This window comes from Schistocerca serialis, chromosome 7, assembly GCF_023864345.2.
Source record: "Schistocerca serialis cubense isolate TAMUIC-IGC-003099 chromosome 7, iqSchSeri2.2, whole genome shotgun sequence".
NCBI classification, from domain to species: domain Eukaryota; kingdom Metazoa; phylum Arthropoda; class Insecta; order Orthoptera; family Acrididae; genus Schistocerca; species Schistocerca serialis.
The window spans coordinates 315,525,927-315,536,914 of NC_064644.1; the positions used below are offsets into that span (position 1 = coordinate 315,525,927).

At 50.2% G+C, this 10,988-nt stretch overlaps 1 non-coding gene across 1 annotated transcript; it reads right to left on the reverse strand.

The window, feature by feature from the left end:
• Positions 1 to 4,128: 4,128 nt before the first annotated feature.
• Trnas-cga (transfer RNA serine (anticodon CGA)) lies at positions 4,129 to 4,203 on the reverse strand. Its single transcript has one exon. It is a non-coding gene; the product is annotated as a tRNA-Ser (tRNA).
• Positions 4,204 to 10,988: the final 6,785 nt, after the last annotated feature.

The following is a 10,988-nucleotide window of genomic DNA, read 5'->3' on the forward strand; positions in this document are numbered from 1 at the left end:
CGCCTGCAGAATAGAGCCTAACGCAGTTTGCCGAGGAGGGCGGTCCCCGGAAATTCGCTCCGAAGTGTCACTGCGAATATTGGCTGGCTCCTTCGGCGTGGCGGGCGGAAGCTGGGCGCTCCTCGCACCTGCGCCGGAGGCAGTGCCGAGCACGGTCGGACCATTGTCTCCGCCACCTGCCGTGCCCGCGCCACGGAGAGGCGCAGCCTGCAACACTTGTGTCCAACTGCTCCCGTTTCTCTGACGTTCGCACTACAATTTCGCTCTTCAGCAGGCAAGCAGCAGGTGAGGGCTCCGTGAAACAGATCCACATCTACATCTAGTCTACTATGTATGCGAGTAATATTCCGCAGTGTCATCAACGAACATCCCGTTTTGCTTATTTCAGACGTGAAAACACGAGATGAATAATTTCTCATTCCAGTGACCCTATGCGTGAGAGGACTTCAGAAAGAAAGTTACGTGTTACGAGGGCTATTCGGAAAGTGAGGAACGATCGGTCGCAAAATGGAAACCACGTTTTGAGGAGTGTCACTAGTACGCCCGTCAATCGCATCAAGACGCTCTTTTCAGTTGTGAGCGCACTGTGAGCGAGTAAAGGTGCCTAGAACAACATTGTCTCCCGCCAAGTAGGAGGTGCCCGCTGAGACGCTTCGCCTTAATGAATGCAGCCCACATACCACAACTGTCACGCACTTCCTTCTTCATGGCAATTCTCAGCAGCACTCTGCAGGGGCAGTGAAGACGCTCCTGCAGCCTTTTCAATGGGAAGTGTATGATCACTAATAACAAAGCCCTAATTGGCTCGTCCTGAGTATCATGTCTGTTCACATGAAACGCTGGACACGAAGACAACACTTGGGCACAGGCTACGCGCTGTAGACCAGCGTAGAGAATTATCGGAAAGCACAGGCGGCTGCATTCAATGACGATGGTGTTGGAAATTTCGAATAACGCTCCGACAAATGTCTAAGTCGAAGCGGCGACTATGTAGAGAAGTACCTGGAAGGTGTAGCTAATGTGCAAAGAAAACTGTTTTGATTTTCACTTTGGTTTCCATTTCGCGACCGCTCGTTCCTTACTTTCCGAACAACCCTCGTATTAAAGCCAAGTACTGTGGCCGAGTGGTTCTGGGGGCTTCAGTCCGGAACCACCCGCCTGCTACGGTCGCAGGTTCGAATCCTGCCTTAGGCATGGATGTGTGTGATGTCCTTAGGTTAGCTAGGGTTAAGTAGTTCTAAGTCAAGGGGACTGATGACCTCAGGTGTTAAGTCCCATAGTGCTTAGAGCCATTTGAACCAGTTTTTGAAAGACAAGCAACTTTTGTCAAATGCTGCACTACACTTAAATAAAACGGATACCCGGTCCATTAATGTGACCACGGCTGATGTTCGACGTCAGCGTGCAATAACCAGTCACAAAGGTAGGTGGCAGCACTAGCAGTGGTGGACATATGCAGAGTGGCGAGGGGGTGGCGAGGGCCAGAAAAAGAGGGGTGAGGAAACAGAGCCATTTATCTGACGTCCAAAGGGACATGCTCGTCAGCTTTTGGGCCAGGAGTGGAAGCGTTTTAAAAACGGCTATGTTTGTTAACTGTCTGTGTGCCTCGGTAGTTGAAATAGGCCGTGCATGGCAAAATGGCACTACCCAGCGCCGAGGCAATTGTGGTGCAACGCGACTCATGGATGACATGTGTGAACGACAGCTGCAGATACATGTACGGGCGAATAGACGTGCATCTTCTGAGCAACTGATCATCCAGACCGTACCAAGAGGCAACCAAATGTCTCTCCTTAAAGACAGTCGAGAGAACGTATTGAGTATGCACTTCCGTAACATGCCCCCACCAATATCGCAACAGGACATCCACAGAGTAGCGACAGGTGGCCTTTCCAGGTGAATCACGTTTTATGCCCCGTCAGACAGATGGCCGGTGGCGCACTCGGCGTGAAACGTCTGAATACAGACACCGCCCAACAATCTTCGTAAGGATCAAGACCACTGAGTGAGCCTTAAGGTTGAGGAATGTTTCCGTGGCATTCCCTCCGTTATCTCATCTTTCTGGAAGGCACAATGAATCAACACAACTACTCATCTATCCTTGCAGTCCACGTCAAACCACACCTACGGTTTCTTTCCCTTGGCGCTATGGCACTAACTGCAAGACAATGCAGCAGTCAAAAAGCGACTTCGAGTCTTGGTCTGGCACACAGTTTTAATCTGTCAGGAAGTTTCATATCAGGGCACACTCCGCTGCAGACTGAAAATCTCATTCTGGAAACATCCCCCAGGCTGTGGCTAAGCCATGTCTCAGCAATATCCTTTCTTCCAGGAGTGCTAGTTTTGCAAGGTTCGCAGAAGAGCTTCTGTGACTTTTGGAAGGTAGGAGACGTACTAGCAGAATTGAAGGTGTGAGGGTGGGTTATGAGTCGTGCTTGGGTAGCTCAGATGGTAGAGCACTTGCCCGTGAAAGGCAAAGTTCTCGAGTTCGAGTTTCAGTCCGGCACACAGTTTTAATCTGCCAGGAAGTTTACTCCCTTGTCCACAAAATTCACGGAATTAAATCCAGTCTAGGATCTGTGGGACCACATTGATCGCGCTTTCCGCGCAATGGGTGCTCAATCAAGAAACCTCTCGCAGCTGACCACGACACTGTTGTAGGATAGCTCCATATCCTAGTCGGTTCCTTGTAGAAGCTCACTGACTCTCTTCCTGCACGTCTCGCATCGTTCCCACTACAAATGGTGGTTATTTAGCCTTTTGACAGGCGGGCGCATTAAAGTGACTCGACAATGTACAGGCCGCTATTTTTTAACAAAATCATCAAGTCTCTGTAAACAACCGTCGGAACTTTCTACCAATCATTGAATTCCTCTTCGTTATGAATTCATCTAAAACCACTTTGTGAACATGCTAATCGTTGGAATATTTCTTTCCCCACAGATGCTGTTTCAACTTGCCGACAAGATGGCTAAGATCTGGACTTCCCGGTCAACAACAACAACGCCTGTGTGGCCATGGTCAAATTGTTCGCTTGATTTCAAATGTTCAAATGTTTGGGAATTCCTAAGGGACCAAATTGCTGAGGTCATCGGTCCCTACACTTACACACTACTTAATCTAACTTATGGTAAGAAAAACACACACACCCATGCCCGAGGGAGGATTCGAACCTCCGGCGGGAGCAGCCGAGCAATCCGTGACATGGTGCCTCAAACCACGTGGTCATTCCGCGCGGCTGGCATGATTTCATTGCGGCTTTAAGCATGTCTTCCATGTACCGCCACAATTTCACGATTTGTCTGTGTGCAACGTAGACGCTTTGTGCAGAGGAATCGCTCTGTCCCGCCTTTTGTCAACTTTGCCGACCCATTTCAATCGCACATGGTATGAACCTGTTAGCTGAACTTCAGGACGACTGTGTCAGGAGGAAAAACTCGGAACGTGTGCTCTATTATGACAAGGCTCAACTCTTCTTGCGCAATAGACTTGTTATCGTGGAACGACATGTTTAACTTAGTTTCTGGAGCTCGAACGTCCCTTCAGTTATATGGTTATATGCCTTCGCTATATGGACGAGAGTGATGGATTGGCTCTTCAAGGATAGCAACCTGTTTTGCTGTCCTGGTGGATCTCCGCAATACAGTAATAGTCTTATTTGAATTCAATCAAGTAAACAAGCCTGTGACATACATATACGAGGGCGAATCTGAAAGTTTTCGCTTATATTTTTTTAGCCACACTGTGATAGTAAATGGGAAGGCCACAGGTTAATTTCCAGCGGTGGATCTTTCTTCTACCGTTCCGGCCTCATGTGAGGGTAGCTCGACGGCGCAAGTGCTCTACCAACTGAGCTACTCAGGCATGACTCACGACACGTCCTCACAGCTTCAATTCTGCTAGTACCTCGTCTCCTACCATCCAGACTTCACAGTAGCTCTTCTGCGAACCTTGCAGAACTAGCATTCCTGAAAGAAAGGATATTTAGGATACATGGCTTAGTCACAGCCTGGGGTATGTTTCCAATATGAGATTCTCACTCTGCAGCTTACCAACAGCCTGGGGGATGTTTTCAGAATGAGATTTTCATTCTGCAGGATATGAAACTTCCTGACAGGTTGAAACTGTGTGCCGGGCCGAGAATCGAACTCGGGACCTTTGCCTTTCGCGGGCAAGTGCTCTACCAACTGAGCTACCCAAGCACAACGCACGACCCGTCCTCACTGCTTCAATTCTGCCAGTATCTCGTCTCCTACCTTCCAAACTTCACAGAAGCTGACTGGGTGTTGTGTGATGTCCTTAGGTTAGCTAGGTTTAAGTAGTTCTAAGTCCTAGGGGACTGATGACCATGGATGTTAAGTCCCATAGTGCTCAGAGACATTTTTTTTTCACAGAAGCTCTTCTGCGAACTTTGCAGGACCAACACTCCTAGAAGAAAAGATCTTGCGGATACACCCCTGGAAATGGAAGAAAGAACACATTGACACCGGTGTGTCAGACCCACCATACTTGCTCCGGACACTGCGAGAGGGCTGTACAAGCAATGATCACACGCACGGCACAGCGGACACACCAGGAACCGCGGTGTTGGCCGTCGAATGGCGCTAGCTGCGCAGCATTTGTGCACCGCCGCCGTCAGTGTCAGCCAATTTGCCGTGGCATACGGAGCTCCATCGCAGTCTTTAACACTGGTAGCACGCCGCGAGAGCGTGGACGTGAACCGTATGTGCAGTTGACGGACTTTGAGCGAGGGCGTATAGTGGGCATGCGGGAGGCCGGGTGGGCGTACCGCCGAATTGCTCAATACGTGGGGCGTGAGGTCTCCACAGTACATCGATGTTGTCGCCAGTGGTCGGCGGAAGGTGCACGTGCCCGTCGACCTGGGACCGGACCGCAGCGACGCACGGATGCACGCCAAGACCGTAGGATCCTACGCAGTGCCGTAGGGGACCGCACCGCCACTTCCCAGCAAATTAGGGACACTGTTGCTCCTGGGGTATCGGCGAGGACCATTCGCAACCGTCTCCATGATGCTGGGCTACGGTCCCGCACACCGTTAGGCCGTCTTCCGCTCACGTCCCAACATCGTGCAGCCCGCCTCCAGTGGTGTCGCGAGAGGCGTGAATGGAGGGACGAATGGAGACGTGTCGTCTTCAGCGATGAGAGTCGCTTCTGCCTTGGTGCCAATGAGGGTCGTATGCGTGTTTGGCGCCGTGCAGGTGAGCGCCACAATCAGGACTGCATACGACCGAGGCACACAGAGCCAACACCCGGCATCATGGTGTGGGGAGCGATCTCCTACACTGGCCGTACACCACTGGTGATCGTCGAGGGGACATTGAATAGTGCACGGTACATCCAAACCGTCATCGAACCCATCGTTCTACCATTCCTAGACCGGCAAGGGAACTTGCTGTTCCAACAGGACAATGCACGTCCGCATGTATCCCGTGCCACCCAACGTGCTCTAGAAGGTGTAAGTCAACTACCCTGGCCAGCAAGATCTCCGGATCTGTCCCCCATTGAGCATGTTTGGGACTGGATGAAGCGTCGTCTCACGCGGTCTGCACGTCCAGCACGAACGCTGGTCCAACTGAGGCGCCAGGTGGAAATGGCATGGCAAGCCGTTCCACAGGACTACATCCAGCATCTCTACGATCGTCTCCATGGGAGAATAGCAGCCTGCATTGCTGCGAAAGGTGGATATACACTGTACTAGTGCCGACATTATGCATGCTCTGTTGCCTGTGTCTATGTGCCTGTGGTTCTGTCAGTGTGATCATGTGATGTATCTGACCCCAGGAATGTGTCAATAAAGTTTCCCCTTCCTGGGACAATGAATTCACGGTGTTCTTATTTCAATTTCCAGGAGTGTACATGGCTTAGTCACAGCGTGGGGTATGTTTCCAGTATGAGATTCTCACTCTGCAGCGGGGTGTGCGCTGATATGAAACTTCCTGTCTTCTGCCCACTGCATCTTCCATGTCAATGCCCAAGTTACCTACTCCCACAACCAGGTCGACTTTTTTTCAGCTGTCTTGACGCCCTTGTATAAACCTCCTCAGAACTCAACCACACAAACCCCTCTTATCCATTATTATGGCGCGACAGCACTATAAAACCCTCTACCACAACATCTGCTCCCTCCCCACCGATAAACACCTTTCAGTGCGCACCCAATCTCAACACAATGTCTATACATTTACCCTTAATGAAACGTTCCTCCAACTCTACTACACCATCCGAACCTCTCCCTATATCCTCCACTGCACAGATAACCTTCCCCTGGCCAGAGGCCGATATGCAGTTGGCCACGACAAGAACATCCTGGTTCGCCTCAACTCTTATACAGTACTCCCACTGAACACCTTATCCTTATCCTCTTTTTCCAAAGCGTAATCATCACCTGCGTCACGATCTACATCTGACTTAGTCACCCCAATCCGTATGACTTCCTCATCCACATAGATTGTACCTTGCCAACTATATATTTTCCACAGACCTCAACATCCATAATAGTTCCCACCACAGATCTCTAGGGGTGGCATGAGTTTACTGATTCCCTGCAAGGTGTCATTGTTACATTCCCACACCACACACATCCTGTAAGCAGCGCCACCTCTTATGTGACTGAAATGATACAGGATTTGAGGTGAACGTCATTAAAACAAAGGCGTGTTTCGTTGTTGCAGAATCTGCTCACGAAATTTCAATCACCATCTTTCTTCTCCGAATGCGAACATCTTTTGTTGACACTGACGCACATATGGAGGAATGACCGTCATAATAAAATAAGGGAAACCAGAGCTCGCACCAAAAGATACAAGAGTTAGTTTTTTCCTTGTGCTGTACGAGATTGCAATAATAGAGAATTATTATGAAGGTGGTTCGATGAACCCTCTGCCAGGCATTTCAGTGTGATTTACAGAGTGAAATGCCCTGCTTAACCCGCAGGACAGGACAGATAGAATAAATTGTGGAAAGGGGACAAAATAAGGGGCTGTCAGGTAAACTCGAACATACAACTTTATTATTTGATCAAACATTACAAGAGCCCCAAAAATTTTAAACACACAGCTTTATCTTTGGGACTTAATTACCGGCTAAAGCTACTTTAATTCAAAAACGTCTGAAGGCCAATAACTTAAAACGCAAGCATAATCAGAAATTTAAAAGGCAAGCTTCATCTTAAAACAGTTCGTTAGTTAGGCTGAAGTAAACAAGTTAAATTCATATCGGCTGAATGCCAAAGACTTAATAATTCAAAACTTTTTTAAAATGCCAAAGGGCTTACGTGAAACAGTACTTTAAACTCGGCTGAAGGTCTTAAAAGTAAAACAACTCTAATTTAAAACACCGAAAGGGCTAGAAGCCACGCAAGTAACAACAACAAGAACATTTTTTTTAAAAATAAGGCAGTACGTACTAGGGCGCCCAGATGTTCGAGGGACGGCCTGTAATTCAAACACTAACGCTCGCTTAGGTGAGACAGGCAGTCGGGCCAACCATTCTCGATCCGACGACAACCCAACCGACCGACAGTCAACGGACCCACGGACAAGATCACTTACACCTCACTCAAACAGGGCACAACAGGGAGATCAACGGAACAACGTAGAAGATATTGGCACCCACAGCCAATCATACATGGGGCTGTCAAACTGCACACCGTCTGGACAGCAACAACACGATGAAGAAACTACACTGCCTACAATTTATGTCAACTGCCAGGGCAGGTAACCGGAACGTTAACGGCCACAAGGCAGAAGATTCCGCTGGTGCGCTTCAATTCAAATAACTAAACACTGTGAAACTCCACCGAAGGGTGGCTAGAATTTTCCAACTTGAAAACCACGTTGTTGCTCGCGGCAATATCCCCAAAAGCCGACAACGAACTCCAAACGACGCAATGTGAACCGTCTTGACTTGCTGGGAGGTTAAATCAAAACGCAACTTTCGTGTCCAGGGTCGGTGAGCCACGGACCTCGCAGCAATGGGAACAGCGCCAAACATTCCGACACCACGTAGAGACCGCCAGCGAGCCCCGGCCACACAACGCCCCGCCGAGAATTCCTCACTGCTCCACGTCAACCGACCGACTCCTCAGAGCCAGTACGCCGACAACTTTTAAAATAACTTGTCAGTCAAAATGCCACAAACTACGCACAGTTTCACGAACACTTGCACGAAGAACTTGACAATGCTAACGGCAGTGCCAGTACAATAACAGGGACGAATCACTAGTCAGCACACACAGCCAGCCCATAAGCGATCGACAGCCAAATACACGTCGTCCGGCAAGACGACCGAACGACTACCAACCAAAGTCGTCCCCACTCCAATCATGTGTGTCGGCAAACGTCGGGCGAGTCATGGCGGTCTGGACCTCACTGCTGCCGCGCCCAGACTGTATTTGTGCCGCGTGCCAGCTCAAACACTGCCAGGTCCGAACTAACTGCTGTCACGTTCCAATTCACTCGCCGATCCGAACTAACTCCAACACACGACAACCGGGAAGTAATAGCAGTCAGCAAAGATAATACGCCAGGGCTTGTATACACTCCTGGAAATTGAAATAAGAACACCGTGAATTCATTGTCCCAGGAAGGGGAAACTTTATTGACACATTCCTGGGGTCAGATACATCACATGATCACACTGACAGAACCACAAGCACATAGACACAGGCAACAGAGCATGCACAATGTCGGCACTAGTACAGTGTATATCCACCTTTCGCAGCAATGCAGGCTGCTATTCTCCCATGGAGACGATCGTAGAGATGCTGGATGTAGTCCTGTGGAACGGCTTGCCAAGCCATTTCCACCTGGCGCCTCAGTTGGACCAGCGTTCGTGCTGGACGTGCAGACCGCGTGAGACGACGCTTCATCCAGTCCCAAACATGCTCAATGGGGGACTGATCCAGAGATCTTGCTGGCCAGGGTAGTTGACTTACATCTTCTAGAGCACGTTGGGTGGCACGGGATACATGCGGACGTGCATTGTCCTGTTGGAACAGCAAGTTCCCTTGCCGGTCTAGGAATGGTAGAACGATGGGTTCGATGACGGTTTGGATGTACCGTGCACTATTCAGTGTCCCCTCGACGATCACCAGTGGTGTACGGCCAGTGTAGGAGATCGCTCCCCACACCATGATGCCGGGTGTTGGCCCTGTGTGCCTCGGTCGTATGCAGTCCTGATTGTGGCGCTCACCTGCACGGCGCCAAGCACTCATACGACCATCATTGGCACCAAGGTAGAAGCGACTCTCATCCCTGAAGACGACACGTCTCCATTCGTCCCTCCATTCACGCCTGTCGCGACACCACTGGAGGCGGGCTGCACGATGTTGGGGCGTGAGCGGAAGAAGGCCTAACGGTGTGCGGGACCATAGCCCAGCTTCATGGAGACGGTTGCGAATGGTCCTCGCCGATACCCCAGGAGCAACAGTGTCCCTAATTTGCTGGGAAGTGGCGGTGCAGTCCCCTACGGCACTGCGTAGGATCCTACGGTCTTGGCGTGCATCCGTGCGTCGCTGCGGTCCGGTCCCAGGTCGACGGGCACGTGCACCTTCCGCCGACCACTGGCGACAACATCGATGTACTGTGGAGACCTCACGCCCCACGTGTTGAGCAATTCGGCGGTACGTCCACCCGGCCTCCCGCATGCCCACTATACGCCCTCGCTCAAAGTCCGTCAACTGCACATACGGTTCACGTTCACGCTCTCGCGGCGTGCTACCAGTGTTAAAGACTGCGATGGAGCTCCGTATGCCACGGCAAACTGGCTGACACTGACGGCGGCGGTGCACAAATGCTGCGCAGCTAGCGCCATTCGACGGCCAACACCACGGTTCCTGGTGTGTCCACTGTGCCGTGCGTGTGATCATTGCTTGTACAGCCCTCTCGCAGTGTCCGGAGCAAGTATGGTGGGTCTGACACACCGGTGTCAATGTGTTCTTGTTTCCATTTCCAGGAGTGTAGATAAGCACCGCTGCTACCGCTCACGGGCAGGCAAGGTGGCAGCTCGGTGACACGAGTAATTGAAATTAACATAACGAAGTGGTAGCACAATAATAACAGGATGTCTAATGAGATGCGACACGAATACGAGCCACGCACGGCTCACAGAGTATCCACGCAGGTGTAAATCCTAGCATCTCCCAAACCCCTTGGACGCCTCACTGCAGAAGTCCTCAGTCCAATAGATAGTAACCACCTACATGTACTCCTCACCATCCCTTCCGTACAACCTCATTCCCTTGCACCCCATCTGAATCTTCATCCAAGAGTTATCTAAAACTACCCTGTACCGACTGTAATGCCTACTGGGAATCCGTAGAAACCTAGTTTAGGATCAGCTCCCTGCTCTTCCAACAACCTTACTATATCCCTCATGCTACATCCTTCCTGCAGCAGATCTTGTTGGAGGATGTATGCACCCAAATTCCTACCAAGACCATATATCCTCACTGATCCCCCCCCCCCCCAAAGCCCTACTTCTCCTCCGAGAGTCCAGCCATATGGAACGCTGCTTTTTGGAGACTTGTGACTGGGATACACTCACACACCAATGGCAAATTCAGAATTATACGAGGAATTTATTAAATCCAACAAAATGCCGATGCTGGCACCAGAAATGCAGCAGAATCAATGCTACACTCCTGATTAACTCTTCCAGGTAATGGACAGCCTTCCATCAAGTCACTGGCTATAACCACATACCTTACTACCCGCTTCTCCACATCAGCCATCCCTTACCTGACAACCTGAGCAAAGCTGATCTCTTGGCAGCCTATCTGTCTGACATCTTCTCTATACCTAATAACCTACATTTTCATTAGTCTCTTTTCCCTACTGTCCATGAATGTATAAATATCGCTGTCCACCCCCGTCTTCCCACTTCCAGTATTTGCACACACAGAATTTAATACACCAATATAGCAAGCGATGTAAAACAAGTACTCCACAAAAACCCAACATTCCTCT